The following is a 14,221-nucleotide window of genomic DNA, read 5'->3' on the forward strand; positions in this document are numbered from 1 at the left end:
CAATGTCAAGCCTTCATAAAAATTCTATAACCTGTCCCATTCATTGAACATTTTAGGAGGGCACTTCCTAATTAGAGCCTTGTATCTCTCCCATGCCTCATAGATGGGTTCAGTATCCATCTGTGTGAATGTTTGTACTTCAGTTTTCAACCTATTGATCCTCTGAGGTGGGTAAAATTTGGCAAGAAACTTGCTCACTAGATCTTCCCAATATTGATGCTATCTCTTGGAAAAGATTTCAACTATTGAGTAGCTTTGTCTCTGAGAGAAAATAGAAATTACAGTAGCTTGTAGCTGTTAGGATGTACACCATTGGTTTTGACAGTGTCACAAATCCTTAGGAAGGTAGACAAGTGTTGGTTCGGATCTTCAAGTGGTCCTCCTCCGTAGGAGCAGTTGTTTTGAACCAAGGTGATGAGTTGTGGCTTTAGTTCAAAGTTGTTTGTATTAACATTTGGGGTAAGAATGTTACTCCCACAATGTCTAGGATTTGCAAATGTATAGGAAGCCAAAACTCTTCTCTGTGGTGGATTATTGTTGTTGTTGGCTGCTCCTCCTGGTGGATTTGTTGGGTTTGTTGAGTGTTCCTCCATGTCCTGGAATTCTTCTTCTGAATCCTCTTTTCCAACAATGTATTTCCCTCTCTCTGCTCTTCTTAATCTCCTGAAGGTTCTTTCGTCTTGTTCACAAAAAGTGGGTATAGCTCCCCTTATTCCTGACATACAACTAAAATAATGAAAATCACACAAAACTAGAAACACAGTAACACTTCAATCCATTGCTAGAGTGAAATTTTAGTTAGCTTAAGCAAAAATTCAAACAGTTAGTGTGTTAGTTAAAAATTAAAGAAACAGAAAAGAAAAAGTGCTTGATCTAGACCTCCACTTCACTTGATCATTGTCAATCTAATCAATCTCCGGCAATGGTGCCAAAAACTTGATGTGTGGAAAATGATCCAACACAAAACTCACCGACAAGTGTACCGAGTCGCATCAAGTAATAATAACTCACGTGAGTGAGGTCGATCCCACAGGGATTGAAGGATTGAACAATTTTAGTTTAATGGATGATTTAGTCAAGCAAACAAGAGTTGATTTGAGTGATTTGTAATTGACAGAAGCTAAATTGCATGAATTGTAAAGGGAGAAGGGGGGATTGCAGTAAATTAAAGAGAACAGAAAGAAAAAGTGATGAATCTTAAAGAACACGTAAAGTAAATGGCACAAACATAGAGTGCAAGAAATGTAAATAACTGAAACTTAAAGTGCAAGAAATGTAAATGGCTTGAATAATAAAATGAATTGGGGACTGGAAATGCAGAATTTAAATAAAGAAAAGTAAAATGACATTAAACAGAGAAGTAAAGGGTGAATTAGAATGCAACAGATCTAAACAAGAAAAGAACAATTGCTTGAAAATCCAAACAAAAAGCAAAATGTAGCTCAATTTCAATGGTTCAAGAGAAGTCAAAGATCTCAGGGTTAGAAGAGACTAGAGAACAAGTCTAGATCTCAATCCTTCCTTGATCCAACCAAGAACAATTGCAAAAGAAGTAGAAAAGTAAATTGCAGGAGAAGTAGAAGATGAAAGCAGTAAATGGAATTTTGATTCAAATCTCAGTTTGTAGAATTATGCAAAAAAATAACAGAGAGAGATCCCAAGGTGAGATTGAAACAGAATTTCTTCAATTCTCCACCCAAGATCCAAAACAAAGAGTAAAAAAATGTAGAAGCAAGAACAAGGAAGAAGAGAGATTAATTCTCCTTCCCAATTCCCCAAAATAGAACTCAGAGATCCAAAGTCAAAGAAAAACTCTCCAAATTACAAGTGAAAATTCTAAAAGAAGAGAAAGGACTTTTCTTAATCAAAATAACACCTATTTATACACTTCCTAATTTGGATCAAAGAATTTGGGTGGGCTCTAAAATTTGGTGAAGAAATTAATTAATTTGGATTTTTGATGAATTTTTGGCCCACGGTGCACCTCCCAGTGGAAAGCTCGCCTCTTGGCAAGAGCTTTGGCCAAGAGCTTTGGTTCCCTTCCTTGCCAAAGTGTGCGCATGTTCCTTCCGTGTGACCCGAGAATAAAGCTCTTTGCAAGAGCTTTGAGCTCTTGGCAAGAGCTTTGCTTGTCCTTGAGGTCCCTGGTTCAAGCCTTGGGTGAAGCACTTGCTGGCCATTTTCATTGGCACAAGAGTAGCGCCCAAAGTCTCCCTTCCTTGAGGTGCCCAGTTCGATCCTTGAGGAGTGCAAGAGCTGCTCATTTTTCATGGCACAAGAGTAGCGCCTAAAGTTTTGCTTCCTTGAGGTATATGGTTCGAACCCCATGGAGTGAAAACAAGCCAATTTTGGCTTGTTTTCCTTGTGAGGTAGTGCTACCCCCTTCCCCCTTGGTCTTGAGTTCAAGCCTTGGTGAGTGCATTGTTGAGCTCTTTTTCTCTTGATTTTTCCTTGAAGAAGCCCGAAAAAGCTCTTGGAAAGAGCTTTGTCTTGGATTTGCCTTACTTCCTCCTTCCTTGTGCACTTGGTTAAGCTCTTGGCAAGAGCTCTAGGCTCTTGGTAAGAGCTTGGCCTTTGATTTGTTAATGTAAAGCTCTCCACAAGAGCTCTAAACTCTTGGAAAGAGCTTTGTGCTCTTGCTCCTTGTTTTGAGCCACGCTTTTCTTCCCTTGAGCACGCTTTCTTTATTTCCTTAGATCACCCTCCTTAGGCTACACTTTTCTTATTTTTTTTCTTTTCTTCACCTACAAGTAATCAAAACAACCAATCAAAGTATCACAAAATTCACAAAGCTTAAAATTCATTTAAAACCAATTAATTTTAGCTTAAACTTTATGATTTTGTGTCAATTGAAGGGTGGTTGATTGATTCAAAGAAACGATGTAATTCCACTCCAAATTGCTAACTTACAATGCAAGAAAGTGTATAAAACCTATTGAAACAAGTGAAAAATTCTTGAAAAACTAGTATAAGATGACTTTTCAACAAGGTTCAATCTTTAAATTCTAGAATCATATCTTTTAGTTTCTTGTTAGTCAAGTCATCAACTTTAATTTTCAAAATTAAATCTTTTTAAATTTCCTTTTCAAATCTTTTTCAAAATAAATTTCAATCATATCTTTTTCAAAACTTAATTTCAAAATATTCTTCTAACTTCTTATCTTTTCAAAATTTATTTTCAAATCTTTTTCAATTAACCACTTGACTTGTTTGTTTTAATTTTAAAAAAAGTTTACTATTTCTTATCCTCTTCAAAACCACCTAACTAATTTTCTCTCTCATTAATTTTGAAAACTAACTAACAAATTTTGCAAAAATCTTTTTAATTAATTAATTTATTTAGTTTTTAATTTGCTTTTATTTCTTTTCTTAAATTTCAAATTCTAACTTATAATTAAAATAAAAACAAAAATATTTTTCTTTTTTTTAATTAATATTCGAATACTCTCTCTCTCTCTTTCATCTCTTTCTATTTATTTTATTTATTTACTAACACTTCTCTTCTACTCATAATTCGAACCCCTCTCTCTCTTCTCTGTTCGAATTACTCATCTCATCTATCTTCTCATTCTTTTATTCTTCTATTCTTATACTCATATAAAGGAATCTCTATACTGTGACATAGAGGATTCCCATTCTCTCTTTGTTCACTTCTTTTTCATATGAGCAGGAACAAGGATAAGGACATTCTTGTTGCAGCTGATCCTGAACCTGAAAAGACTCTAAAGAGGAAGCTAAGAAAAGCTAAAGCACAATACTCCAGAGAGGACCTTACAGAAAATTTCGAAAAAGAAGCAGACATGGCAGCCGAACCCAACAACAATGATGGATATGCAAGGACGGTGCTTGGTGACTTTACTACACCAACTTCTGACTTCTATGGAAGAAGCATCTCAATTTCTGCAATTGGAGCAAACAAATTTGAGCTTAAGCCTCAATTAGTTTCTCTAATGTAGCAGAATTGCAAGTTTCATGCACTTCCATTGGAAGATCCTCATCAATTCTTAGCTGAATTCTTGCAAATCTGTGACACTGTTAAGACCAATGGGGTTAATCCCGAGGTCTACAGATTTCTGCTTTTCCCCTTTGCTGTAAGAGACAGAGCTAGGATATGGTTGGACTCACAACCTAAAGAAAGCCTGAACTCTTGGGAAAAGTTGGTCAATGATTTCTTGGCCAAATTCTTTCCACCTCAAAAGTTGAGCAAGCTTAGAGTGGAAGTTCAAACCTTCAGACAGAAGGAAGGTGAATCCCTCTATGAAGCTTGGGAAAGATGCAAGCAATTGATCAGAAGGTGTCCTTCTGACATGCTTTCAGAATGGAGCATCTTATGTATATCCTATGATGGTCTGTCTGAATTGTCCAAGATGTCATTGGACCACTTTGCTGGTAGATGTCTTCATCTGAAGAAAACACCTGCAGAAGCCCAAGAACTCATTGAAATGGTTTGATGGGATATTTCTGTGGAAGAAACGAATTCCTCCAAAACACCCAAAACTCACCGGCAAGTGCACCGGGTCGCATCAAGTAATAAAACTCACGGGTGTGAGGTCGATCCACCAGGGATTGATGGATCAAGCAACTTTAGTGGGTGATTAGTTTAGTCAAGCTAATATTTGTGTGATAATTGATGCAGCAGAAAGTAAATGACAAGGAAAATTAAAGTGCAGAAAGTAAATTGGACAGTAACTTAAAGAACAAGGAAGTAAAATAGCAAGAATCTTAAATTGCAAGAAAAGTAAATTGCATGAAAGTAAAGGAGACTGGGTGCAGGGAAATTAAATAAAAGCAGTAAATCAAAGCTTAGAACAATTGCAAGGAAATTAAAATTGCATGAAAAGTAAATTCAGATCACAGTGGCTCAAATGTAAAATGCAGAGGAACAGAAGTGCTGGAAAGTAAATTGGGAACAAGGAGATCAGAGAGCAAAGTGACTGTGCTTAATTTGCAGAAATTTAAAAGGATGTTGAAGATCTCAGGAGTGGATCCTTCCTTGATTCAACAAGAGAAAAGTTGCAGAGAATTAAAAAAAGATTGCAGAAGAAGTAAAGAGAAGTTGCAAATAGAAAATGAAAACAAAATTCCTTCCAATCTCAATTCAAGATTCAAAACAGAAAATGAAACTCAGAGAGAGAGCTCTGTATTCCTAATGCTCCCTAGTGGAGCTCGCCTCCCTAATAAAATGAAACAGATGCCTATTTATAGGCATTTTTACAAAATAAAAATGAAATTCAAAACAAATTACAATTAAAATGAAATTTCTATTCTAAGTATCTCTTGTGCCTTTGAGTGATGACAATTGGGCCTATGCTCTTGATGGAATTGGGTTGATAGAGGCCTTGGTTGATTGCTCTTGGAGTTTGGAGAAGAACCGAATTAAACCGGGTTTGGAATCATGAAAGCTTGAGTAAAAGTTTGAGGCTAACTTTTACTCCAACTTTTCACATCAGCCACCCTTCTTTGCTGATACCAACGTTGGGGCAAAAGTTAGGGGTCAAACTTTTGCTCCAACGTTGGCCCCCTTGTGTGCATGTGTGGGGTGCTACTTTGTCCTCTTGTCAACGTTGCCAATTTCATGCCAACTATAGAATATTATATATGGTTGGAAAGCTATGAATGTCAGCTTTCTAACCCAATTGGAATCACCTCAATTGGACATCTACAACTCAAGTTATGCTCATTTGAAGAGGACAAGGTCGCTGGCCTTGGTGTGCAGCGTTTGAGGTAAAGTTTGCCTCAAACGTGGACGAAAACGCCAGTTCTGGAGGCTCAAACGCATTGTTCACCCCATACTATTATACATTATTGGAAAGCCCTGAATGTCTACTTTCCAATGCATTTGGAGCTCTACAGCTCGAGTTATACTCCGTCGAAGGTGCAGAGGTCAGTTGGCCTCACTGCATGTTGCCACCATATTCGTTTATGCACATTTCGGGGCAGTTTTCTCCCTCAATTTTAGTGTCCACCGTGCAGTGCCATATATGCATGGAAAGCTCTTGATTCCTACTTTCCATTGCTTTTTGAATCACCTCATTTGGAGCTCTGTAGCTCAAGTTATTCATGTTGGAAGTATACCCCTTGTATGCGCAAACTTTTGCTCTCCAGGGTGTGTTTTTCATGCGCCAACGTTAGCCAAAAAGTTAGGGGCTAACGTTGGCGCAAACTTTTGCTCTCCAGGCTGTTGATTTGTGATGCCAAAAGTTAGCCAAAAAGTTTGAGGCTAACTTTTGCTCCAGCTTTTTGCCCAAAAGTTAGCCAAAAAGTTTGAGGCTAACTTTTGCTCCAGCTTTTTGCTCCCTGGTTCATTTTCAATTAATCCAAAAGTTTGAGCTAAAGTTTGAGGCAAACTTTTGCTAAAACTTTTTGTCCTCTCTTCCTCCTAGCCATTCCTCCTTGCTTCAACCTTTCTCCAAGCTTTCTTCACCTATCATCAATCAACCAAGCACATCAAAGCTATGCTCAAAATCATGCGTTTGTCATTCTTTCATAATATATGACAATTATAGCATAAAACCTCATGAAATAGCATTAATTCATACATGGTTGATTAAATCAAAGGAAACATGGAAATCTACCCAATTGTCTTGCTTATGGCTTAAGAAAGTGCATAAAACCTATTGAAAACAAAGGAAAAAGCATAGAAAAACATGACATGGTGACATGTCATCACAACACCAAACTTAAACCTTGCTTGTCCCCAAGCAAGAAAAGAATCATGCAATAAAGATTGACAATCCAAGGCAAGAAGAATAGCAACTCAATGTTCATGGTAAGCTAGTTTTCTAAGCATGCTACAATCACAAAAGAAATGTAAATGATTGATGCTTCTATCTAGCTCATTTTATGAAATCTTTTCCTTATATTTCTTCCTTGAAACAAGCTTTTTGCTTTTCTTATTAGCTTCTCCTTTTGGGTGCTTTGCCCCATGAGTTGATAACAAAGCTACGACTTCTAAATGCTTTGTTTTCAAGTATTACCACTTGATACATAAGCACCACAAGCATTTGATTAGAGGACTTCATTAAGCTCATTTTTCTTTTCTTTTCTTGACTCTCTAATCATTGATGCTCAGAGCCTTGAGCTTTGAGGGAGTGCTTTTGCACTTTGAGCCTAACCTGGACTTCTAAGTGTTTTGTTTTCAAGCATTTGGCTTGATACATAAACACCACAAGCACTTAACAAATAAATTGCCATTGGTACTCAGAGCCTTCAGCTTTCTCATTATTTCCCTTTTTCTTTTCTTGCTCTTTTTTGCTTTTTCTTTCAAGGTTTTCATGATTTTCAAAAGATTTCACAAAATGTACTAGATGAAAACTTCAATTAAATAAAATCCAATGCAATTGAGCAACAATTAATCATACTAGCTTTCCAATACTTTTATGCACATGCTAAAATCTTCCTTAATGCCTTGTTTGTTTATGATCATGATACTTTGTTGCTTTTGAATTCACAAAACTCAAGTTGGTAATCATAATGACACAGCACCATGTTGCAAATCAAAATTCAAGTTATGCTTTATTGATACACACATGTAAACAGAAAGGATGAAGACAATCATGCAATTTAAGTGCTGGAAACAAATGAGGAGAAAAGGAACTCTACAACCTTGTAGTTTATCTTCATTATTGTTGTCCTTTTTCCTCTATTCTTCCTCCTTCCCTTGCCAAACTCAGAATGCTTGCTCATCCTCAAGCAACAATTAGAACCATGGCTATGGGGCTAAGATGGATCATGAGTGTCTTACACAATGAAAAGTTAGTAGTACATGTGTTTCAAGCAAGCAAAAGATAACAATCAAGGCATAAGAGATAAGGACATTGTGATTGCATAGATAAGAAGGTGTGCACAATACATTGCATAAAAGATAAGTGGCACACCAAACTTAGTGTGACACTTTCACTTGGAATTAATGCAAGTATCTTGTAAGGATTGGAACCAAATTTTGTTGCATAGCAACACCAAACTTAGAATGCAACCATATGTGAATTTATTTGAACTAAAACTAAACAAAAGAAACTGTTATATGTTAAATACAATCACCAAATGAAGAGTCTATTATGAATAAGGATGTCTTTGTGATGTATTAACAAAAACAGTTAATGAAGAAAAGCATTAAAAACAAGTAAATAAATGAAACAAAGAGAAAACAAAAATTATCCAACTAAGAAGAAAAATAACACTGTAAAAGGCAATATGATTATGCAGACAAGTGATGTTGCTGGATTGATTTGCATAAAAAAATAGGTGGCACAATAAACTTAGAATCTTGGTGTGTCACTTTCATGTAAAATTGATGCAATCATCCATGAAGATGGAAAACAGTTTGTTGTAGGGCAACACCAAACTTAGAATGTAACCATATGCCAATTTATTGAAATTTAAGCCAAGCAAGGAAAAGAAATGTACCTACTGTCTACCTGTTCTTTACTTTCTTCCTCTCCTTCCAATTTGTTAAGAGAAATGACTTCAAAGGAGGAGAAATTTCAGCTACTATCCCTTGCCTTGGCTTTTCCTCAGCAAGCTTCCTTTTGCAAAAGGCTTGATTGATCTTGCTTGCTGGATTAGGGACAGGATTGGTGCTCTTGTTAGTTGCCTTCACTTCTTTGAATCCAAGTCTTGGTTGCTGTGTGATTATTAGAGTTTTGTATTCATCCAGAGCCTTTTGAATCGGTGGTTCCATGAACTCTTCCTCACTTTCTTGCTCCTCCACTTCCTCTTTTACACTCAACATTTGTTTTAATAGCTCTTTTATGGAGGAGGTTTGTTGATCTTCCCAAGCTTTCTTCATCTCCTCTTCATACCTTTCAATCATGGATTCAAGTGTTGAGGCGTTTTGGTCCAGGGAGGTTTGTGAGAGTTGTGAGTCTTCATGTTATCTTGTCATCTCAAGTGGCCTTTGTGAATATGCAAGTTCAGGTTCAAATGTTTCCACCACCTCTTTTTTTTTTACTAAAAATCCACTTGACTCAGTAGCCTCTTCATCTTATTTTTCCTTCTTCTTCATTGCACTCACCAATTGGCCTAGCTGCACTTTCATGTTTTTGAGGGAGTTTTCTTGTTCTTTCCAGACTTTCATTGTCTCCTCCTCATATTTTTTGAACATGGACTCAAGCTTTGAGAGCCTTGAGTGGTTCATGGAAGTTTGTGTGGGTGGTGAGTTTTGAAAGGGGCTTTTTGTTGAAGTATGGTCAAGTGATGATATCTTTGGATGAATATCATATGGAGCACTAGAATTCCCTTCCCAGCCACCATTAGAGTCATGACTTGCATCATTTTGTGGTGGAGGGAAATATCCCATATGATTTTCTTTCTCATCTTGTGGTTCTGAAGCATAGCTCCATGAATTGGAGTGCCCAGAATTTGAAGTTTCTTGGTGATATTCCCAACCACCATTAGAGATTGGTGCTGGTGGGTGATATCCCATAAAATTTTGTTTGACCAAAAGATGAGTTGAACTCCATTTGTATTTTATAAACATCAATGAAAATTGAAATTCATGTCATAGAGAAAGAATTTCTTAGTGAGGCAATAACTCAAATACCTTGGTTTCAACTTAGAACAAAGAACAAAAATAAAGAAAATGCTTGATCTAGACTTCTCACCCACTTAATCATTGTTGATCTAAATCAATCCCTGGCAACGGCGCCAAAAACTTGATGGAATATTTCTGTGGAAGAAACGAATTCCTCCAAAACACCCAAAACTCACCGGCAAGTGCACCGGGTCGCATCAAGTAATAAAACTCACAGGAGTGAGGTCGATCCCACAGGGATTGATGGATCAAGCAACTTTAGTGGGTGATTAGTTTAGTCAAGCTAACATTTGTGTGATAATTGATGCAGCAGAAAGTAAATGACAAGGAAAATTAAAGTGCAGAAAGTAAATTGGACAGTAACTTAAAGAACAAGGAAGTAAAATAGCAAGAATCTTAAATTGCAAGAAAAGTAAATTGCAGTGAAAGTAAAGGAGACTGGGTGCAGGGAAATTAAATGAAAGCAGTAAATCAAAGCTTAGAACAATTGCAAGGAAATTAAAATTGCATGAAAAGTAAATTCAGATCATAGTGGCTCAAATGTAAAATGCAGAGGAACAAAAGTGCTGGAAAGTAAATTGGGAACAAGGAGATCAGAGAGCAAAGTGACTGTGCTTAATTTGCAGAAATTTAAAAGGATGTTGAAGATCTCAGGAGTGGATCCTTCCTTGATTCAACAAGAGAAAAGTTGCAGAGAATTAAAAAAAGATTACAGAAGAAGTAAAGAGAAGTTGCAAATAGAGAATGAAAACAGAATTCCTTCCAATCTCAATTCAAGATTCAAAACAGAAAATGAAACTCAGAGAGAGAGCTCTGTATTCCTAATGCTCCCTAGTGGAGCTCGCCTCCCTAATAAAATGAAACAGATGCCTATTTATAGGCATTTTTACAAAATGAAAATGAAATTCAAAACGAATTACAATTAAAATGAAATTTCTATTCTAACTATCTCTTGTGCCTTTGAGAGATGATAATTGGGCCCTTGCTCTTGATGGAATTGGGTTGATAGAGGCCTTGGTTGATTGCTCTTGGAGTTTGGAGAAGAACCGAATTGAACCGGGTTTGGAATCATGAAAGCTTGAGTAAAAGTTTGAGTAAAAGTTTGAGGCTAACTTTTACTCCAACTTTTCACATCAGCCACCCTTCTTTGCTGATACCAACGTTGGGGCAAAAGTTAGGGGTCAAACTTTTGCTCCAACGTTGGCCCCCTTGTGTGCATGTGTGGGGTGCTACTTTGTCCTCTTGTCAACGTTGCCAATTTCATGCCAACTATAGAATATTATATATGGTTGGAAAGCTCTGAATGTCAGCTTTTTAACCCAATTAGAATCACCTCAATTGGACATCTACAATGCAAGTTATGCTCATTTGAAGAGGACAAGGTCGCTAGCCTTGGTGTGCAGCGTTTGAGGTAAAGTTTGCCTCAAACGTGGACGAAAACGCCAGTTCTGGAGGCTCAAACGCATTGTTCACCCCATACTATTATACATTTTTGGAAAGCCCTGAATGTCTACTTTCCAATGCCTTTAGAAGCACATCATTTGGAGCTCTACAGCTCGAGTTATACTCCGTCGAAGGTGCAGAGGTCAGTTGGCCTCACTGCATGTTGCCACCATATTCGTTTATGCACATTTCGGGGCAGTTTTCTCCCTCAATTTTAGTGTCCACCATGCAGTGCCATATATGCATGGAAAGCTCTTGATTCCTACTTTCCATTGCTTTTTGAATCACCTCATTTGGAGCTCTGTAGCTCAAGTTATTCATGTTGGAAGTATACCCCTTGTATGCCTTGTGGCGCCAATGTTAGCCAAAAAGTTAGAGGCTAACGTTGGCGCAAACTTTTGCTCTCCAGGGTGTATTTTTCATGCGCCAATGTTAGCCAAAAAGTTAGGGGCTAACGTTGGCGCAAACTTTTGCTCTCCAGGGTGTTGATTTGTGATGCCAAAAGTTAGCCAAAAAGTTTGAGGCTAACTTTTGCTCCAAGTTTTTGCCCAAAAGTTAGCCAGAAAGTTTGAGGCTAACTTTTGCTCCAGCTTTTTGCTCCCTGGTTCATTTTCAATTAATCCAAAAGTTTGAGCTAAAGTTTGAGGCAAACTTTTGCTCAAACTTTTTGTCCTCTCTTCCTCCTAGCCATTCCTCCTTGCTTCAACCTTTCTCCAAGCTTTCTTCACCTATCATCAATCAACCAAGCACATCAAAGCTATGCTCAAAATCATGAGTTTGTCATTCTTTCATAATATATGACAATTATAGCATAAAACCTCATGAAATAACATTAATTCATACATGGTTGATTAAATCAAAGGAAACATGGAAATCTACCCAATTGGCTTGCTTATGGCTTAAGAAAGTGCATAAAACCTATTGAAAACAAAGGAAAAAGCATAGAAAAACATGACATGGTGACATGTCATCATGGTTGCACATAACTAGTTCATGTATACTTCTGAAAGAAATCTTGTGAATAATAGGATGACTCGGAAGAAAGGAGTTCTTGAGATTGATACTCTGAATGCCTTATTGGCTCAGAATAAAATATTGACTCAGCAAGTCAATATGATCTCTTAGAATCTGACTGGAATGCAAGCTGCATCTGGCAGTACTAAAGAAGCTTCCTCTAAAGGAGAAGCTTATGACCCTGAGAATCCTGCAATAGAAGAGGTGAATTACATGGGAGAATCCTATGGAAACACCTATAATCCTTCATGGAGAAATCATCCAAATTTCTCATGGAATGATCAATAGAAGCCTCAACATGGCTTCAATAATAATAATGGTGGGAGAAATAGGTTTGGCAATAGCAAGCCTTTTCCATCATCTTCTCAGCAACAGACAGAGAATTCTAAGAAGAGCCTCTCTGACTTACAAACCATAGTCTCTGATCTATCTAAGACCACTCTCAGTTTCATGACTGAAACAAGGTCCTCCATCAAAAATTTGGAGGCACAAGTAGGTCAGCTGAGTAAAAGAGTTACTGAAACTCCTCCTAGTACTCTCCCAAGCAGTACAGAAGAGAATCCCAAAAGAGAGTGCAAGGCCATAACTATATCCAAAGTGGTCGAACCTATAGAGAGTAAAATGGCAGTGATTTCCAGTGAGGAAGACCTTGCTGGACGTCCACTGACCAAAAAGGAGTTCCCTATTGAGGAACCAAAGGAATCTGAGGCTCATATAGAGACCATAGAGATTCCATGGAACTTAATGCTGCAGTTCAAGAGCTCTGATGAAGATTTTTCCTCTGACGAGGATGAAGATATTGTTGAAGAGCAAGTTGCTCAGTATCTAGAAGCAATCATGAAACTGAATGCCAAGTTATTTGGTAATGAGACTTGGGAGGATGAACCTCCATTGCTCATCAATGAACTAAATGCTTTGGTTCAACAAAAATTACCTCAGAAGAAACCGGATCCCGAAAAGTTCTTAATACCTTGTACCATAGGCACCATGACCTTTGAGAAGGCTCTGTGTGACCTGGGGTCAGGTATAAACCTCATGCCACTCTCTGTAATGGAGAAACTATGGATCTTTGAGGTACAAGCTGCAAGAATCTCATTAGAGATGGTAGACAAATCAACAAAACAGGCTTATGGACTTGTAGAGGATGTCTTAGTGAAGGTTGAAGGCCTGTACATCCCTGCTGACTTCATAATCCTAGACACTGGGAAGGATGAGGATGAATCTATCATCCTTGGAAGACCCTTCCTAGCCACAGCAAGAGTTGTGATTGATGTGGACAGAGGACAGTTCATCCTTCAATTGAATGAGGATTACCTTGTGTTTAAGGCTCAAGGATCTTCTTCTGTAACCATGGAGAGGAAGCATGAAAAGCTTCTCTCAATAAAGAGTCAAACAGAGCCCTCACACTCAACTTCTAAGTTTGGTGTTGGGAGGCCACCATTAAGCTCTGAGTCTCTGTAAAGCTCTCTAAGAGCACACTGTCAAGCTATTGACATTAAAAAAGCGCTTATTGGGAGGCAACCCAATGTTATTTAATTATATTTATTTTTATAGACATTTGTTTTCCATTGTCATGTTATGTTTTCTTTAGGTAGATGATCATGTGAAGTCACAAAAACAGCTGCAGAATTAAAGCGGAATAAAAAACAACATCAAAAATAGCACAACCTGGAGGATAGGCTTACTGGCGTTTAAACGCCAGTAAGAATAGCAGAATGGGCGTTTAACGCCCAGTCTGGCAGCATTCTGGGCGTTAAATGCCAGAATTAGCAGACAGACTGGCGTTTAACGCCAGAAAAGGGTGTCTAGCTGTCTGGCTGGCGTTAAACGCCAGAAGTAGCAGACAGACTGGCGTTTAACACCAGAAAAGGGTGTCTGGTTGGCGTTAAACACCAAAAAGGGGCATTAGCCTGGCGTTTAACAGCAGAGAAGGTAGCAAACATGGCGTTAAATGCCAGAAATGGTACACAGAGGGCGTTTAAATGCCAGAAAGGTGCAGGGACCAGAATTTCTTGACACCTCAGGATCTGTGGACCCCACAGGATTCCCACCTACCCCAACTCACTCTCTCTCCTCTTCACACCTTTCCATAACACTCTTTCCCAAATACCCTTGACCAATCACATCAATACCTCTTCTCTATAATCTCTTCTGTAACATCCCGCATTTTTGAAAATCTAATTATAAATAAATTATGATTTTATCTTATTAAGTTTAAACTTTATAATTTTG

The 14,221-nt window shown here is 37.8% G+C and overlaps 1 non-coding gene across 1 annotated transcript; it reads right to left on the reverse strand.

The window, feature by feature from the left end:
* Positions 1-4,205: 4,205 nt before the first annotated feature.
* Positions 4,206-4,313, reverse strand: LOC112745865 (small nucleolar RNA R71). The gene has a single exon (XR_003173773.1). It is a non-coding gene; the product is annotated as a small nucleolar RNA R71 (small nucleolar RNA).
* Positions 4,314-14,221: the final 9,908 nt, after the last annotated feature.

The sequence above is a fragment of the Arachis hypogaea genome, chromosome 14, assembly GCF_003086295.3.
Source record: "Arachis hypogaea cultivar Tifrunner chromosome 14, arahy.Tifrunner.gnm2.J5K5, whole genome shotgun sequence".
Lineage (NCBI taxonomy): Eukaryota > Viridiplantae > Streptophyta > Magnoliopsida > Fabales > Fabaceae > Arachis > Arachis hypogaea.